Raw genomic sequence first — 20764 nt, forward strand, 5'->3', positions numbered from 1 at the left:
TAGCAAATTACATAAGACGACATATAAACTCCCCACTAATTTAAAAGATTCAATAAAATGCAGCACTGGCTTTGGATGTAACCAACTTGTATACAATCAGCCCCATAAAGTGCTAGAGTGAAACAAATCATGAGGTTCTCGAGTTTAATAGTTAAGATACTAATCATGGTTCAAGGCTTTTTTTTAAAAGCCATGTTTTCAAGGGTGCCCAGAAAACTCGGAGAGTCGGGGGCTAGCCCAAGCAAGGGCAAACTAAGGCCCGGGAGCCTGATACGGCCCCCTGGGTGCTTTCCTCAGGCCTCATTTTCCCTGTCCCCTTGGCAGAAGGACACAGCCGTCCACCACATATTTATGCCAAAAAGACTGGGGAGGAAGGCCCTCTGGAGCGCTCTCAGTCAATATGTGTCTCGACCACCTCCCAGCATAAAGACAGTGCAAGCAGCCCCATCCAGATCCATAACTGGGCTGCATATACACCTACTGAAATGAGTACTATGCACCAGAGATGCCTTGAATGCAACCTGGCAGTGCTCCAGAGCCCTTTTCACATCTGGATGGATAGATGGATGCAGTGCATTGAGGCTACTGTGGCTGTTTTGCCAACCAAAAACAGAGCCGTTCTGGGGACTTTGGTTCTGTGGAGGAACATGACACCCAACCATATGATCACCAAAGGCAGCTTTGCCAGCAAGGCTCTCTAAGGAGCTGCTTTTAGTCTTGGCACAGTAATGGGTTTGTTTGGCATGTGGACGCTGGAACAGGTTGGGTCCAGACCAATCTAGCTGCCCATATCTTTAAAATGCCTGGGTCACTTCTGGAGCTCTGGGGTAAATTCTGGTTGTGCCAGATTAATAGCTGGAAGTAGCACTTCTGCTGCAAAGCTGACCATATATCATGTGAACAACTCACAGTGGCTACAAGGTGAGTCCATTTTATTCAGCCTCAAATCAGAACATCTCAGCAAAATTCACTCTTTCCTGGCACACAAAGCACTTGAAAACCATTTATTAATGTATCCCCATTTGTTGATAAGAACAAGCACAAACTCTCACAAACAAAGCAAAGAAAGCTTTTCACCACTCCCTGGATCTTGTTGGAATTTGATTCTTGTGCCAATTCTAACACCAAACCTGTGCTCCCCAACTACACGCTCCCCAAATTAACTTCAAATTTCTTTTGGCTACAGTCGGATTGCAGATAGCAATGGCTCTTGCTCTCTGAATGGCAGATGTTGCTCCCACTGAGATGAGACAGATGTGGCGCACAGCTGTGCCACTTTCTCCCCCCATTCCCTGTTCCCTCTCTCTGAGATGGTTGATGCGTGTTATAAATGACCATAGACTTTGCCATTAAGAAAATAGCAATTAAAGACAGCTTGCACATTGTTTGCTCGTGCCCTTCGAGTTATGATAATGGGCGCTGTTATGTCGCCTGCCACCGCTAATCGCTGCACCCCATCAATTATGCCAGGGCAAGGAGGAAGAGTGGCAGGCTGCCAAATATAGGGAGATAAATAATGGAAGGTAATGTGAAGAACATCCGCCAGCATTGATGCCCACTGCCTGCCATCTTCTCTTTGCTGTTGTTTTGGGTACCACTTCACAAAATGAAATGGAGTTTTGCAACCTATGGCAAGAGAGATTCACTTGCAACACTGAACTTTAAAATGTATTTATTTGAAACATTTATATTCTCACCACAAAGAACAGCATATATACAGCATGCATTCCATGACAGAACATAAGATAACTATAAATATAGACAAACACTAACATGAGTTACATCTACTTTAAAATCAGTTGTTTAAAAACCATCTCAAAACACCATGTTGGCTCCAGTCATCAGAGTGGGTTTTCTAGTGTTGCCTTATTGCACTGTCTCAAAGGCTTGGTCCCACAGCCATGCTTTTACCATCTTTCTGAAGGACAGGAGGGAGGGGGCTGATCTAATATTGCCAGGAAGGGAGTTCTATAGCCGAGGGGCAATCACTGAGAAGGCCCTCTCTCTCATCCCTGCCAAACATACCTGTGACGGTGGCAGGACCGAGAGCGGGCCTCCCCGGAAGATCTTGGTCTTTGAGATGGTTTGCAAAGAGATATGTGTTTGGACAGGGAAACCAGGGCCATTTAAGGCTTTATAGGCCAAAGCCAGCACTTTGTATTTGTGCCCAGTAGCAGGCAGGCAGTCAGTGGAGCTGACGTAACATGTACTGACTTAGTAATGGGTCAGTACATGTTACAAGTTGTGTGCTTCCTATATGCCACCCGAGTTAGTAGCCTGGCTGCCTCTTGTTGGACCATTTGATGCTTCCGAACTGTCTTCAATGGCAACCCCACGTAGAATGCATTGCAGTAGTCTATCCTGGGCATGTGCTTAAGCTCATCCTGGGGTTCATCTACACCAGGGGTCCACAAACTTTTTAAGCAGAGGGCCAGGTCACAGTCCCTCAAACTGTTGGAGGGCCGGATTATAATTTGAAAAATAAAACATGAATTCCTGTGCACGCTGCACATATCTTATTTGTAGTGTAAAAAACACTTAAAAACAATAAATAATTAAATTGAATAATTGTTAACAAATATAAACTTATTAGTATTTCAATGGGAAATGTGGGCCTGCTTTTGGCTGATGAGATAGGATTGTTGTTGTTGTTATGTGCTTTCAAGTCGTTTCAGACTTAGGTTGACCCTGAGTGAGGGCCGGGTAAATGACCTTGGAGGGCCGCATCCGGCCCCCGGGCCTTAGTTTGAGGACCCCTGATCTACACTGTAGTATTAATGCAGGATGACTTTACATCTTATACATGGCTCAATGCTATGGAATTGTGACACCTGTAGTTTGGTGCGGCACCAACTTTCTTTGGCAAATAAACTTTGAGACTTTGTAAAACTACAACTCCCAATATTCCATACCACAGAGCCATGCCAGTGAGTTCAAACTACATTCATTATATAGTGTAGATGTATCCTGTGTTACTTTCTGGTTGTGACAATTTTTGGTGTAAATCAGTGGTTCCCAACCTTTGGGCCTCCAGGTTTTTTAGACTTCAACTCCCAGAAATCACAGCCAGCTTACTAACTGTTAGGAACTATGGGAGCTGAAGTCCAAAACATCTGGAGGCCCAAAGGTTGGATACCACTGGTATAAATGGAAGAGAAACAAACTAAAAAAAATCTTCTCTTCTTGGGCATTTTGGACAATGGCATATTATTGCAACAAAATGAAATTATTTATAAAATGAGATTGAAAGGACTGCAAAGAAGAGTTGGAAATGGAGTCCAATATCCGAAGGTACCAAATTTATTTTAAGGTCCAATCCTCTTTGCAATATTTTCCTGCATTTATTTCCATGATTTACTTTTTGACATTATTGCAAACAGAAAATTGTGCTTTTTATGCTTTGCTCACTTGGCACATTTCCCTTTTGTTATTTCTCTTTTGGATTTTTTTTCCTCTTCCGCTTTGCATTTGGAGCGTGCAATAAATCAGACATTACAAGACACCATTATTCTCGAAATAAGGGATTGTGTAAACAGGTTGTCGAAGGCTCTCGTCTGGGAGACAGCTTTGCAGGTGCGTCCCTATAAAAAAGAGCCTCTAATGTTGGGGAAGTACTGACTTATAGAGTGCGGAAAATAATGACATCCTTCCAAAGGGCTGTAATAAAGGTAAATGAAAGAAGACTTTGAAAGAGCATTAAACAAGGGAGATGCAATTATTGCTTTCCTTGAGATTTCAATCGTGATCCTTTGTTTACTAGCAACTTTGTTATATACACTCAGCATCTAAATGGAACAAACACTAACGCAACGGACAGAAACAGAGAAAGAAAAGCACTCAATGCTTCTCCCTACATAAACGTCTTTTATTGCTGCTTGAATAATGCAAACAATGCTGCCATAAAACCTTCTTCGGGTACCCTTTTTGGTATTCATGGGGAGTGTGTGTGGTCCAAAAACAATTTGAAATGAACAGAAAATAAAAAAAAGAAAGGATTGGGACTGCTTTTATACCGATTCCAATATTGGATTCTTTTTCTTTCTCTTTCCCTCCCATGAATACACAGCGAGTCAATCTGGTCTATCGTGATGGTTGAATAAGCACTTTGATTTTTGAATTATTCCGAGATTAACTGAATTTGAAATGTGCACTGCATGTAGTGTCTTGCTGGCACTGAGCGCTGTGCTTGGTTATTGACAGAGAAAAGTTGCAGAGCTGCATCTCTCATTATGGCAGGCTCGCAATGAACTTGTGTGTGTGTCCCCACCTTTCCCTTCCCACCCTGACGGTCAGGTTGCCGGCTCCCATTAAGGCACAGAGAGAGAGAGACTGAGTTGAAAAGTTCAGCCTGCTATATTCTTTTCTGACCTGCTTGAACTTCTCAGAGTTAAAAGCGTCTCTTGCAGTACAAAAGACATCACCTCTCCTTTAACGCCGTTAGAAAAGGATATTGAGGATATTGAGATGGCAGGAGGGTGAAGCAGAATGTGAATCGCCAGAGGATGCGCCAACAAGGGGAAGGATATTTTTAATAATTAATTTTTATTTAAACCAATTAATACAAAACCTAAATACAAGTGTACAAAACCAATCCCCACATAATATTATTTGTCATGTCAGATCAACCAGTCAATTATATTACATTTCTAACAGAACAAAGCAAACAAACAGATAAAATACAACATTTGTGAGTTTGGTAGTTGGTTAAATGTCCTTTGACCAGTATCTGGCCACTTGGAGTGCTTCTGGTGTTGCCGCCAGAAGGTCCTCCATTGTGCATGTGGCAGGGCTCAGGTTGCATTGCAGCAGGTGGTCAGTGGTTTGCTCCTCTCCACATTCGCATATTGAGGATTCCACTTTGTAGCCCCATTTCTGAAGGTTGGCTCTGCATCTTGTGGTGCCAGAGTGCAGTCTGTTCAGCGCCTTCCAAGTCACCTAGTCCTCTGTGTGCCCAGGGGGGAGTCTCTCAGTTGGTATCAGCCATTGGTTGAGGTTCTGGGTTTGAGCCTGCCACTTTTGGATTCTCGCTTGCTGAGGTGTTCCAGCGGGTGTCTCTGTAGATCTTAGAAAACTATTTCTAGATTTAAGTCGTTGACGTGCTGGCTGATACCCAAACAGGGGATGAGCTGGGGATGTCTCTGCCTTGGTCCTTTCACTATTGGCTGCTACTTTCCGGCGGATGTCAGGTGGTGCAATAAACTGTTAACACAACATATACATTAAAATAAATTAAAAACCAGTTCCGCTCTCTTCTTCATGCAAGGTAAGCTGACAAGGGAAAGATTTCAATAAGGGACCTGGACTATTTGGAACAGGCTGGGCCAAGGCTAGTGCAAGAAGGGAAAAATTGGGCTGGCTGAATGCTACAGTGCAAGGATTGGTCTCAGCAATGGCCCTACTAGGGGGGCGGGGCTACTCAATTCCAGGGGCCAATTAAAGGACTATAGAAAAGGTCTAGGATGGAAGAAAAGATGCCCTCAGATGACAGGGAACTGGGAAATGGATGGGGTACAAGTCCAAGTCCTAACTGTTGGACCAAGGGTTTGAGACTTGAGACTACTCATTATCGAAGGCCTGATGCAACCACCAAGTCTTCAAGTTCTTACGGAAGGAGTGATAACTTGACTCTCTTTTGGTGGTGCATTCTTTGTCAGGGTTTTTTATAGTCACTGCATGGTTAGTAGAAAGGGTTGTATTTTCAGTTGTGTGTCGATCTCCTTTATGGTTACTTTCCTTGTTGTTGGGGCATCTATATCCTCTTCTAAAATTTCAATCATACCCACCTGTGGGGCGAGTCTGCTAACATTTGAAGTGATTGGGAAGATCTCCAGGGAAGGTTAGTATGCAAGCTCACTGTGTTCTATTGGCTGTCCTAGCTCCTGGTCCTCCAAGAATCTGATCTTGGTCCTTGCATTTAGTGCAGTTGACATAGTCATGGGTTGCATAGTTGTGTTCATCAAAGTTATAGTTTCTTTTTCTCTTATGTCCAACGTAGGTATTTTGCTTTTTCCCTATTGAGTAGAGGTAAGACATCCTTCGATCTTATATGTTTTCTCCTTGACTGGATGAGCAGATCCTTCTTTTATAATCCCGTCCATCTCCGTTGGTGTATGTGGGTTTGAGTGTTGCTTGTCTACCAAAACAAATCTCAGCATCTCCAGCACAATGAATGGACCCCAGTCCTTCTTAAAGTTAATTAGAGATTTTTCCTTAATCAACATAGTAAGTTTAACCATTTCCACAAATGCATTTATTTTCATAAGCAAATCATCTTGTGTCAAAATCTTTGAAACTCTCAATCTTTGAGAATAGATCATTCTTGCTGCCATTGTCATGCATAACAATAACCACATTTTCAAGTTGATCTTCTAACATCCTAAGCAGATAGAGTTCAGGTTTCATTTCAAATTTGACTTTAACAATTTCTTCTAAAATCATATATATATATTTGTACCCAATATTGATAATTGCATTCCCAAATTGAAAAATACACTTCCATACAGTTAGGAAACCCTGTTGGAAAAATAGACCCATATGAATTCTGTGCAGTTTTCCCCTGATAATTGACATCCTGAAGTGTTGAAGATGAATTAATCTGAGAAGAAATATATATGATTTCTGCAGAGAAAATGGGTTTCCTGTGCAAAAAAACACAAACAATGTGTTTGTTTGAGAGATTTTTTTTGCAAAGAAAGCCACATGTTTTTCTTCATAAAATAAATTACTCCACAATACATTTTCAGGGATAGTTGTGTTGATCATACAGGAAACTAAAACAATATTCCCAAAGGAGTAATACCTTTGGAATGTGTCCAGAGGAGGACAACTAAAATGATAAAGGGTCTGGAGAACAAGCCCTATGAGGAGCGGCTTAAGGAGCTGGGCATGTTTAGCCTGAAGAAGAGAAGGCTGAGAGAAGATATGATTGCCATGTATAAATATGTGAGAGGAAGCCACAGGGAGGAGGGAGCAAGCTTGTTTTCTGCTTCCTTGGAGACTAGGACGTGGAACAATGGCTTCAAACTACAAGAGAGGAGATTCCATCTGAACACGAGGAAGAACTTCCTGACTGTGAGAGTCGTTCAGCAGTGGAACTCTCTGCCCCAGAGTGTGGTGGAGGCTCCTTCTTTGGAAGCTTTTAAACAGAGGCTGGATGGCCATCTGTCAGGGGTGATTTGAATGCAACATTCCTGCTTCTTGGCAGGGGGTTGGACTGGATGGCCCATGAGGTCTCTTCCAACTCTTTGATTCTATGACCTTTATTGGCCAACCAAAATGAATAAAAAAAATCATGTAAGCTTTCAAAGCTCCACTGGCAAAAGATGTTGAAGTCACAGACCTATATTTTCTATGTCATTTTTGTTGTTGTTTCATTGTTCTAGAAGCAACACAATGAAGGCAGAGCTAGTCGAAGGTTAATCGAATATGAACACCAAAAGGTAGTGCCAAGTCACCAAGAAAAAGGATAAAAAGCAACAAAGATGTCAGGGCAAGCTGTCTCAAAATAGCAGGTGCCTAATTTGGTTAATGACCGCTACTTAACAACCACAATCTTTCTATATCTTTTCATCACTCAATAACTAGTTGGAATGAGTCTTCAGTGTCTATAATCTTTGGGGAAGTCCCCTCCCGATTCAGCCCTTGGTTCCTTGAACTCAGAAAGTCTCTCATCATCAGTAGATGTCAATATCTGCCAATCTGCCTCCTCCTCTCTGTCTAAATCTTCTAATCCAGAGGGTAAGTTTATACTTGCATAATGTAAATCTGTCATCACAAAGTTACATGGTGATTGCTCTAATACGAACTCTGTGCAATTAGTTCTCCATTTTCGCTTCTTATTGTCCCCTTGAGCAAAGACGAATTGAGAGTGGCTGTCACTGCAATCCTATAGAAGAACGGAGTGTATTGGAGGCATTGTAGTTTGGCAAGAGATGAGAAAGCTACAGATCTAGTAAAACTACAACTCCTGGAATTCCACAGCATCAAGTCATGGCAGCTAAAGTCTGGTCAAACTGCATTAATTCTACAATGTAGATGCATCCACAGACAGTATGCCTGTGGTATATCTGCCATAGGAAAATGTAGCAGTCACAGCCTAAAGTTGTTTTTAGGCATCTTTATTTTCTTTGCCTTCTAACAAAAGGGTCTTGTTATCAAAAGCACTTTTAAAATTATATGTGCTGCTTTTGTTGCTCAAAAATCCTGCTTGTTTTAACTCATTGAGTCTTATATTTGTTCACAGCTAATGGATGGTTTTATGAAGTGGTTATATTGATATTTTATTGGATGTTTTATACTGCAAGCTGTCTTGAGAAGAGTGCAGTCTTGAAATTGTACTTAAAACATCTCAACAAAAAATAGGCATATACCTAGAGAAATACCTTCTGGGGTGGCAGAATTGGTTAGTCCTTGGAAAAACAAAGCTATCCCTGCAAGTTAGTTCATGAGGGAAGGAAAGGATCTCCCATCTCCCCACTGAGGTAGATTTCTACTTGCAGGGAATTGTTTCCTCCAAATAGAGGAGGAGGAGGAGGAGGAGGAGGAAGAGGAGGAGGAAGAGGAGGAGGAGGAAGAGGAGGAGGAAGAGGAGGAGGAAGAGGAAGAGGAAGAGGAAGAGGAAGAGGAAGAAGTTCATTTTTCTACCCTACCTCCATCTCCTCGAGGGGACACGAGGCAGCTTACATGGGGCCAAGCCCAAGGCAACATACAATTAAAAAATAGAACAATAACATATTAAAATAGCATAAGAACAGCATAAACAATAATAAACAAGCGTCTTTAGCAACAACAGACTCATTGTGGGGGGAGGCAATATGTGAGACTAGTTAAAGGATAGGCTGGTCAGTAAGGTGGATAGAATGTATGGTCACCCAACCCAACATCACGAAACTTGTTGCAGTTGGTCCAAGTAGTGTGTTGCCTTTAGTGGAGGTCTGGATAGGCATAGTCAAACATACATTCCCATGCTGGATGGTGATAAATAGTGTAGACTAGATGCTTGAAAACAACCCTTTGGTTATGTGAGTTGGTTATGTCAGTATTCTTGGAATTCCACTGATATATTTGGAGACAAGACAATGGTCAAGTTTCTGCACCAAACACATAGCTCTTGTGCCCCCTTCAGACCCTTAAAAACAAAGTACACATACCACTTTATCACACAGGCCTTTTTTAGCATCCTGGGACACTTCCTCACCAGTACAACAACAGATGGGCACATTGCCCACCACACAATGTCAATGGACTTCTGGCAGAGGCCCCTTCCACAACCACAGTAGAAATGTCCTAGGAAGCTTCTTTCCAATCATGCGAAGCTGCCTGTGTTGTGCTGGCTCCAATGGAACCAGCACAGAGCTGTGCTGCTTCGGCGATGCTTCACCTGTGTGATGGGGAAAGTTTTGCCACAACAAAATGGCGTGCAGTGTGACAGAGCTGTCATCCCCATCAACCCTATCCATGCTGTTTCACCACAGAGGCTGGTGACAGGGCGCGAGGGGTGAGTCCTCCATATAGAATCATTGAGTTGGAAGAGACCTCATGGGCTATCCAGTCCAACCCCCTGCCAAGAAGTAGGAATATTGCATTCAAAGCACCCCTGGCAGATGGCCATCCAGCCTCTGTTTAAAAGATTCTAAAGATGGGGCCTCCGCCACACTCCTAGGCAGAGAGTTCCACTGCTGAACGGCTCTCACAGTCAGGAAGTTCTTCCTCATGTTCAGATGGAATCTCATTTCTTGTAGTTTGAAGCCATTGTTCTGCGTCCTAGTCTCCAGGGAAGCAGAAAACAAGCTTGCTCCCTCCTCCCTGTGGCTTCCTCTCACGTATTTATATATGGCTATCATATCTCCTTCTCTTCTTCAAGCTAAACATGTCCAGCTCCTTAATCCGCTCCTCATAGGGCTTGTTCTCCAGACCCGTGATCATTTTAGTCACCCTCCTCTGTACACATTCCAACTTGTCAATATCTCTCTTCAATTGTGGTGCCCAGAATTGGACACAATATTCCAGGTGTGGTCTAACCAAGGCGGAATAGAGGGGTAGCCTTACTTCCCTAGATCTAGACACAATGAAGCCCTAGTCCAATCCCACTTCACCATGCAAAAAGGCACAATGAAAGCATTCTTGGCATGTGTTAAAAGTCTTCAAAGATGGCAACTTCATCACACTCTGAGGCAGCATATTTCCTTGACAAAAAGCTCTTACCATCAAGAAGTCCTTTCAAATGTTTATGTGAGATATCTTTCCCTCTATTTAGAATCCATTACTCCATGTCTTAATTGTTGAGTCAGCAGAAAACAAGCTTTCTCCAGCTTCAATAGTACATCCTTTAAAATGTTTAAACATGGCAATCACATCCAAGTGAAGCATACCCAGGTCTCTGTGCAGCACCTCATTTTTTAATTATTTTTTTTTGGTTATGTCAGGAGCGACTGCAAGTGAGAAACTGCAAGTCGCTTCTGGTGTGAGAGAATTGGTCGTCTGCAAGGACATTGCCATGGGGACGCCTGGATGTTTTGATGTTTTATCATCCTTGTGGAGGACTTCTCTCATATCCCCACATGTGGAGCTGGAGCTGATAGAGGGAGCTCATCCACACTCTCCCCGGATTCGAACCTGCGACATGTCGGTCTTCAGTCCTGTCGGCACAAGTGTTTAACCCACTGTGCCACCGGTGACATCAACGCCTCATAAAATTTGGCTTCCAGACCACTTACCTTTTTGGTTACCCTTCTCTGGAGACATTCCAGCTTGTCATTGTGATGCTAGACGCAGCATTCCAAGTAAGGTTTGACCAAAGCAGAATAGGGTCACAAAACTATCATTCATGATGGCTGGATCATTTTCAAGGTAGGTTCCAGTGTCATTTGAGGTGATGGCAAGAAAGTCAGATGAGATTCTAATGCAATTACAATGTCCTAAACTCCACTTCTGACATCATAACTGATGAATAAGACACCAACCAATGCATGTATTATGCAATCACTCATGGAAGCCATCTCACCAATACCTATTGGAACATTGTCCTTCTGAAACATAGAAGAATACTACAATAGTGCATTTCTATGGGACGGCAATGCTCATTCTTATGTAGTCCTCCAAATATATCATCCTAATCTTCCATTCCAAGAAGACCTAGCAGATCTAATTGATGTAAATTATATATTCCTCTTGTGCCTGGCTTGCAAAGAGCAATAAAGCACAATATTTATGAAGAAAGATGGCAATTATCTTATTAAATGAGACAGCTGTAATATTTTAGCACAGGTCTCTCCACCCAGTCTAACATTCGGCAACAACTGCAGGTGCAAGGAAGCCAATTAATGTTGCTATAAAAGAGCTATTGTGATGGAAAGTATGCTTCAGGAAGTGACTTAAATGTCTACATCATGAACAGGAAAGTTCTGGCAATTGCGGAATGGTGCATTGCCTTTTCCAGAACATGGTGGCTGATACCATGATTTCCATTGACACTGCTGAAGAAATGCTAGATCTTCTACTGGGTCTTGACTTTGTGACACCAAAAATACTCTGTACAATGCCTGGTTGAGATTGTGTGGCATAAATCTCTTGAGCAGGTTGTACAACTTTGTCATTCTACACAATCTATCCAACCCTTGCATGAAAAAAAATGAAATGCAAAGATACAGAATGGGGGACACATGGCTCGAGAGCAGTATGTGTGAAAAAGATCTTGGGGTCATTGTGGACAACAAGTTAAACATGAGCCAACAATGTGATGTGGCGGCAAAAAAGCCAATGGGATTTTGGCCTGCTTCAATAGGAGTATAGCAGTGGTTCTCAACCTGGGGTCCCCAAATATTTTTGGCCTACAATTCCCAGAAATCCCAGCCACTTTACCAGCTGTTAGGATTCCTGGGAGTTGAAGGCCAAAAACATCTGGGGACCCCAGGTTGAGAACCACTGGAGTATAGTGTCTAGATCCAGGGAAGTCATGCTCCCCCTCTATTCTGCCTTGGTTAGACCACACCTGGAATATTGTGTCCAATTCTGGGCACCACAATTCAAGAGAGATATTGACAAGCTGGAATGTGTCCAGAGGAAGGCGACTCAAATGATCATTGATCATCTGGAGAACAAGCCCTATGAGGAGTGGCTTAAAGAGCTGGGCATATTTAGCCTGAAGAAGAGAAGGCTGAGAGGAGACATGATAGCCATGTATAAATACATGAGAGAAAGTCAAAGAGAGGAGGGAGCGGGCTTGTTTTCTGCTTCCCTGGAGACTACTACTTTGAACAATGGCTTCAAACTGCAAGAAAGGAGATTCCATCTGAACATTAGGAAGAACTTCCTGACTGTGAGAGCTGTTCAGCAGTGAAACTCTCTGCCCCAGAGTGTGGTGGAGGCTCCTTCTTTGGAAGCTTTTAAACAGAGGCTGGATGGCCATCTGTCGGGGGTGCTTTGAATGCAATTTTCCTGCTTCTTGGCAGGGGGTTGGACTGGATGGCCCATGAGGTCTCTTCCAACTCTTATGATTCTATGGAATGACACATTTGTATAATATGCCAGTGCATGCAGTTCCATGTTAATTCAAACATACACACAACTGGGGTTTCTGAGAATTGAAATCCCAAGAGGAAGCTCAATGTTTCTCCAACCCTGATCTTCCCCAAGTCTTCATGGTGACCCTGAAAAGTCAACAGCCACAAATGGAAAGGGACAAATGAATACAAAGTCCTTTCCTCGAAAATCCAAGTTTTCTGCTTCATCTTCCAGACACAACTTTTTACAAGCTGATAGAATAAACCACTTCTGTCCAAGTAGACCACAGTCCGAGGCTCATTTCCTCTAAGTTCTCCCTTCCTTTCTTCTTTCTAACAATAGCCTGAGCTTCAAGGAAGGAATATGCCTTGTAGGTCATTTTCTCCTTATTTGCTGTCCAAAGTGCATTGTACGGCTGCCTTACTTCTCCCTTTTCAAACAGCCTGCCCAATTTCCGGAGCCTTCTCACATTTAGGTCTCATTAAATGCCTGATACATTCACAAATCCATCCACCTCTCAGCAGAGAGCCACCAGAAAAGGGAGTCTAATGGGCTCGCCATTTATTTCCCCTTTTTATGGTACAGGCAGGACTGGGAGCCACCTCCCTGTGCTGACAACGACATCCCTGTACGTCTTTTTAGGCAAGCTCTGAAAAACTAATTCAAGCTTCCATTAGGGTCTTTTTATTAACTGGTTGCTCTTTGCCAAACAAGGTACAACAGAATACGGAATACACAGAATACAGAAGTACTCCTTTTGCATCCCAAGGACAATCGTCTAGCTTTCTTCATGCTCCCAACTATAGCAGCTTCTCTTCCTTTGTGACCTTGGCTATCTTAGTTTAAAACCAGAAGCATTAACATCTAATATGCATTGAATGTCCAAATATAGAAACTTTGCAGGGACCAGGACCAGCATTTGGCTACATGATTGAGACTGTTTTAAACTTCGAGATAATTTATTATATGTAGATGTATAGTGTAATCATGCCCGGTATTGAATGTTTGCCATTTTTATGTCATGCTCCACCCTGAGTCCCCTTCAGGGTGAGAAGGGTGGAATATACATTTTTAAAATAATAATAATAATAATAATAATAATAATAATCACAATATGAGGATTTAAAGATCAAAGTGCATATGATACAAGGATTTAAAGATCAAACTGCAAATACTCTGGCACAAGCCAGTCAAGGTGGTTCCACTGGTGATCAGCACACTGGGTGCAATGCCTAAAGACCTTGGCCTGCACTTAAACACAATCAGCACTGACAAGATTACCATCTGCCAGCTGCAAGGCCACCTTACTGGGATCTGCTCGCATTATCCACCGATACAGTGTGCCAGTGTGCCTTTCCAGAATAAGGAAACTCCTAGCATTATGTCCCAATGCACTTTATTAGAGATCCAGGATATCTGCATGCCCATCCCCCTCCAAACACCCCACCTTGTCATGCCCAGCATTTTTAATTTTTAATTTTAATTATTACATTTGGCCCGGCCATTATTTTTAATTGCATCATTGGATGTTGTTAATGTATTGCTATTCTTTGCAATTGCTTTGTTTTTTGAGTTATTTTGTTGTTGTTGTTTTATTGTTGTGTTTGGGCTCGGACTCTTGTAAGCCGCACCGAGTCCTTCAGGAGATGGTAGCGGGATACAAATAAAGGTTTATTATTATTATTATTATTATTATTATTATTATACATCACACAATCCTAAACACTTGGGAAGTGTCCGACGTGTGATCCAATTCAACAGCCAGCAGAGTGTCTGCTGTGGACTCATCTTGTTGTCTTAATAATAATAATAATAATAATAATAATAATAATAATAATAAATCACAAGCCTGAAAAGGTTCCAGAGAACACATCAAGCTACTCTAATTATTATTATTATTAATAATAATAATAATAATAATACAGCCATCTAGCTCAGTGGTTCCCAACCTGTGTTCTGTGGACAACCAGTGGCCCACAAGAATGAAAATATGGTTCAGGACCTCACCATTACTACACCATTTCCTTGAAACCACATGGCAACAAGAGTGACTGATCTTGTTAAACCCTCTTATAGTGCCGAGGCAACGGGGAGAGACTGACAACCCACAAAACATTACTATTACAAAATCAGCTCTAAATATTAAATATGGTTTTCTGTGGGCAAGCCGCTGGTGACTACTGGGTGGTATATGTTCTGTATCAGAAACTAGAGCTGGTGTGGTCTATCCAATGCAGTTTTCTGAATCAGCACCCCAAATGACCAAACTGAATCTAAAGTTGACCAAAAACTGATTCGTAACCCTTTTGGTGCTAATGTTGGAGAGTGGTCCCTAATCAAATTCAAGTGGTCCCTGGTCAAGTTTTCCCTGGTCAAGTGATACCAGGTCAAAAAAGGTTGGGAAACACTGATCTAGCTAGTTGCTGGAGGACAAAGATATTCTCTAAGGGCACTTCCAGACAGGGCCCAAAATGCGGGCCCTGTCAGACTTTTAGCAGAGGCACCCAAACAATGCCTCTGGTAAATAAGGGTTAATTCGGGACAAATGCTGTGAAATTGTGGGAGTTGCAGGTTTACGATATCTTTAGCCTTCTCTGCCAAATAGTGCCAAAGCCTCTCCAAACTACAACATAGGAATTGTAGTTTGGAGAGGCTTTGGCACTATTTGTCAGAGAATGCTAAAGATATTGTAAACCTGCAACTCCCACAATTTAATAACATTTGTTCCAAATTAACCCTTATTCCACTGCATTGAGCCACAACAATTAAAATGGTTTCAAACTGTATTCATTCTACAGGTTAGATGCACCCTGAGTCCTGTGGAGATGGTGTCAGTATTGTGCTACTTTCCAATAGCTACTAAATGGGAATGGTGTGAAGGTACAACTCTACCAGGAGCTCCAATTTTGTTTGCTTTGCATTGAGTGTTTGTTGTAGCCCTAAGTTTCAGGGACTCTGCAGATAGGTGGCTTCTTTTGGCTGCAATCATAGGATAAGCCACCTGTCAATTATAGTTAGGTTCCCTAGTCCCGCCCCCTTTTGGGTTTTGAAAGGAATAGGAGCCAGTTTGGGTTCAATCCACACAGAGAAGCTTTCCATGCAGGACATAATACCAAGAGCTCCTGTAGAAAGCTTCGTCTTCTACGGCTTGGCCGGGAGATATACAGCCTACAGCTTGACCGGGGTTATACAGCCCTACAGCTCCTTCACTGAGGGACTTCAGTCAGCCATCATGGAAACCTGAACTCATTTTTCCCTGGAAGTCTACAAAGCTCTACTTGGTAAGGGTCACTCGCGGAAGCCAGAAGCAGTTGGTACCGGGTGCAGGGGCTCCACGCCAACAGAGGTAAAGACAGACTGCCCAGATTAGAAGTTAAGGATTTCCCCATTAGTTACAGTTATGAAGATAGTGCCTGTTCCCTGTGGACAAGATTGAGAGAGAGCCAATAGAGTTTTAAGAAAGCCTTAAAGTACCTGTTTGTTTTCATTAATAAAGAACTTTGTTGAACCTTTAAGCAACCTAAAGACTCTGTTTTAAGGAAATCCAAGGGCCTTTAATCTGAGGCAGCCCCGGCATCCCGTTGGGCACACAGAATTTATGTCCTGTCTACAGACTTATGCACAGGCCCAGCGTGCGACAGCACAAATGGAGAGGCACAAACAGAAGTGGGAGAGGAGAAGGGAAACATGTTGAAGTTCCATCTGGGCAGAGCTTCATGCTACATCTCCCCATTTAGGATCTCAGCCATAACTTATGGGTCTGGTCTAAAAAGAGAGATATTGTCAGCTGTGTATTAACTACTTTTGTGGATTTATCAAATTTTGTTGCTTGACTTAATAATTCTTTCCTCCTTTTTTCCTTCCCCAGCTGTACTTTGACTATATTCGTGACTAGCTCTGAACTCTTTTGAGAAAGAGTTAAAAAAAACTGTATGCAGCTCAACTCCAATCGATGCCTCCCAAATTTATATTCAGGAAACATCCCTGCTTTGGTTCTAAACAAATAATTTCATCATAAGATAATTCTCAGTAAAACTACAATAAGTTTTCACAATATGTTATGGGAGCTGGGGCCATTCAGTTCTAAATAATGGTTTCTTTGCTCGACAAGTAAATTGAAATTGATTTGTTTCAGCCTACTGTGTAGAAGCACACAATGCCTACTTACAACAACGCTATTGACTTCGGCATAACAGTCCTCAACCTTGCCTTCTCAAGGACCCACGGCAGCTTTTGTGTGTGTGTGTGTTTAAAAAAATCATTCGCCTTTTGTGTTGGAGCGTTTGTGAACCCTGGCTCTGTTTAAATGTCAGCTCGCACTGACAACACCCACACCAAGTGGAAAATTGGCCTCCTGTGTCAGAAAGTAGAGTCTTGTGTGCAGGATTTGGGGCAGTGCAAGAAAGGGGAGATTTTTTTTTAAAAAAAAGAGATGGATTAAATGAAAAGGTTAGGCACTTTCTTCATTGACACATTATAGCAAAGAATGATTCAAAGGCTGCTGCTATGCCAAGAGGAATACAGCATGCAACCAATCCCTTTGTGGTTGTGTGGCTGGGTCTCTGCCACACAAATGGCAAAGATCATTGATTTCATTGTTGCAAATAGTGGGGATAACTATATCACATTGCATTGTTTAACCCAGTAGCGCAATGGGTTAAACCCTTGTGCCAACAAAACTGAAGACTGACAGGTCGGAGGCTCGAATCCAGGTAGAGTGCAGATGAGTTCACTTTGTCAGCTCCAGCTCCCCATACAGGGACATTAGAGAAGTCTCCCACAAGAATGGTAAGACATCAAAACATTCGGACGTCCCCTGGGCAACATCCTTGCAGATGGCCAATTCTCTCACATCAGAAGTCACTTGGAGTTTCTCAAGTTGCTCCTGACACAAAAAAAAATATCTGCTAGTGACCAACTGGGACTGTGGCACAGCTGGCTGGGAGTCAGCTACATTAAGATTACTACTGACCAAAAAGTCATGAGTTCAAAGCCCGCCCATGTTGGAGTGAGCTTCCAACCAAATTGTGTAGCTTGCTGTCAACCTTTGCAACCCGAAAGACAGTTGCATCTGTCAAGAAGGAAATTTAGGTACCGCTTATGCAGGGAGGCTAATTTACATTGCCATAAAAATCTCCAGCAAGCATGCAAAGAATAAGGAAGTACTTCATCAGTGTCACAAATTGATAATGAAGTGACAGCTCCCCTGGTGGCCAGAATACCCTCATGAAAAAGCTGGAATGTTAAATAGCCTCTGTGTGTCATCTATATATGCTGTGTATCTATGACATTGAATGTTTGCCATGTATACGTACATTGTAATCCGCCCTGAGTCCCCTGCGGGGTGAGAAGGGCAGAATATAAATACTGTAAATAAATAAATAAATAAACTTTCTCCATAACTATATACCATACCATACTATATCATAGGTCTGTGGTTCCCAACCTGTGGTTCATGGACCACTAGTGATCAACAAGAAGGAAAATATGGTCCACAGACTCACCATTACTACACCGTTGCCTCAAAAGCATGCAGCAATGAGAGTGACTGGTCTCACGAAACCCTCTTATAGTGCTGAGGCAACAGGGATGTTGGGAGAGGAGAGACTAACTACCCACGAAAGATTACTACTACCACATCATCTCTAGATTATTAAATATGGTTTTCTGTGGGCAACCAGATGGTGACTACTGGGTGGCATATGCTCTGTATCCAGAGGCAGCCCTAGGTAATTTTCAACGGTAAGCAAACAGTATTTTGGTCCACCCCCCCCCCCCCACCACCAACCAATCATTGATATATATTTTCTGTTCGTCATGGGAGTTCTGTGTGCCATATTTGGTTCAATTCCATCATTGGTGGAGTTCAGAATGCTCTTTGATTTTAGGTGAATTATACATCCCAGTAACTACAACTCGCATATGTCAAGGTCTATTTTCCCCCAAGAGTGCCTCAAGAGCGTCTCTGGGCAAAATCAACTATACAGTTTTATTGTGTCTTAGTGCATTGTTTATTGTTTGTTGTTTATATTGTTTTAATTGTTTTTAATTTGCTTTAGGTTTTGTATTGTTATATTGTGTGTTGAGGCCTTGGCCTTTGTAAGCCGCATCGAGTCCTTCGGGAGATGCTAGCGGGGTACAAATAAAGTTAATAATAATAATAATAATAATAATAATAATAATAATAATATTGCAAATGCTTACTTTGTGTAATGGGTTGAGCCGCCCCTGTCTGTATCAGAAACTAGAGCTGATGTGGTCTATCGAATGCAATTTTCTGAATAAGCACCTCAAATAACCAAACTGAATCTAAAGTTGACCAAAAACTGATTCATAACCCTTTTGGTACTAATGTTGGAGAGTGGTCCCTGGTCAAAAAAAAAAAAAAAAAAGGTTGAGAACCACTGGTATAGAAGTGTAAAGATGCAGGTTGAGTGCATAAAGAAACCATTCATTGTCACCTGAATTCCAGTGATCGTTATGTCCTCCTCATTAATTCATTACCACCAACCAATTAAAGCCTCTTTAGCTGATGAGACATGTGGCTTTGAAGCTGTTATTTATTAAAGAACTTCATTGAAAACAAATTTGCACATTTCTCAAACATTAATAGGGATTCTTGTTCAAGATCCTGAAAGAATGCATTGACTTTCAGTTTAATAAAGATCCGACCCCTTTCCCCTTCATGGCTAGAAGGAAAAGGTTCCTGCAAAGCTGTTTTCATTTCCTATTACTTCAATCCACCAGAACCAATACAGTCCCTCACCCAAATCAATGCAGGCCCTCAAGGCGTAACCTAAGTAATTAAAATTAAGCCTCTGCAATTAATCAACTAAAGGTTTTAATAATTCTGTTGACAAGTTAGGTGCTTTAGGTGTTTATGGACTGTTAACCTTAGAAACATATCATCCGAACCTTCTTCCATATATAAACCAGTGGGTTGCAATGAGCAAGAGGACTGAACTCAGAGAGCCAGAATTTATCTTTGCTTAGATATGAAGTTTCGGCATTCATCACTTTGCCTGTTCCATATATTTCTTGTAAAGATAAATGAAGTAAAGTTCATATAGCACAGTGTTTCGCAATGCATCAATAGGAGCATAGTGTTTAGATCCAGGGAATGCTACCCCTCTATTCCACCTTGGTTAGACCACATCTGGAATATTGTGTCCAATTCTGGGCACCACAATTGAAGGGAGATATTGACAAGCTAGAATGTGTCCAGAGGAGGGCGACTCAAAGGATCAAGGGTCTGGAGAACAAGCTCTATGAGGAGCGGCTTAAGAAGCTGGGCATTTTTAGCCTGAAGAAGAGAAGGCTGAGAGGAGACATGATAGCCATGTATATATATTAGGCTTGGGTAACAACGGAAAAATTTGTTTCTAAAATCGATTCGTTTTTTGGGGTTTTTTGCGTTTCGATATTTAAAAGAATTCCGAAAATTTCCTTTAAAAAAGTTCGATATTTACGAAATTTCGTAAATGGTAAAAAAATTACAAAACAATAACGAAACAATAACGAATCGATTCGTTAATGGCGGCCGCGATCACGCAATACGCTAAAAAAAACTTCTGAAGCTTCCCTCTCCCTCTGTTGTTGACTGTTGGTGTGATATTTTTTTTCACTAATTAAACAAAAAACAACTATAAAACTTGCCCCAGACATGTGGAAATAATAACGAAACGACCTCAAACCAATAACGAAACAAATACATAACGAAATACGAAGCATTTACGAAACGAATTGAAAAATTCGTTTCGTTTTTAAGTTGCTCCAGAATGGTTAGTTATCGCTTCGTTAACAAAAAAAATAACGAATTTTTAACGAATTACGAATTAACGAAACGAAACCGCCCAGCCCTAATATATATGTGAGAGGAAGTCATAGGGAGGAGGGAGCATGCTTGTTGTCTGCTTCCCTGGAGACTAGGATGCAGAACAATGGCTTCAAACTACAAGAAAGGAGATTCCATCTGAACATGAGAAAGAACTTCCTGACTGTGAGAGCCGTTCAGCAGTGGAACTCTCTGCCTCGGAGTGTGGTGGAGGCTCTTTCTTTGGAAGCTTTTAAACAGAGACTGGATGGCCATCTGTCAGTGGTGCTTTGAATACAACATTCCTGCTTTTTAGTAGAGGGTTGGACTGGATGGCCTCTTCCAACTCTATGATTCTATGATTCAACTTTCCTAATGCCGCAACACCTCAATACAGTTCCTCATTTTGTGGCGACCCCCAAACATAACATTATTTTTGTTGCTATTTCA

Source organism: Anolis sagrei, chromosome 10 (genome assembly GCF_037176765.1).
Source record: "Anolis sagrei isolate rAnoSag1 chromosome 10, rAnoSag1.mat, whole genome shotgun sequence".
Classification (NCBI taxonomy): Eukaryota; Metazoa; Chordata; class Lepidosauria; order Squamata; family Dactyloidae; genus Anolis; species Anolis sagrei.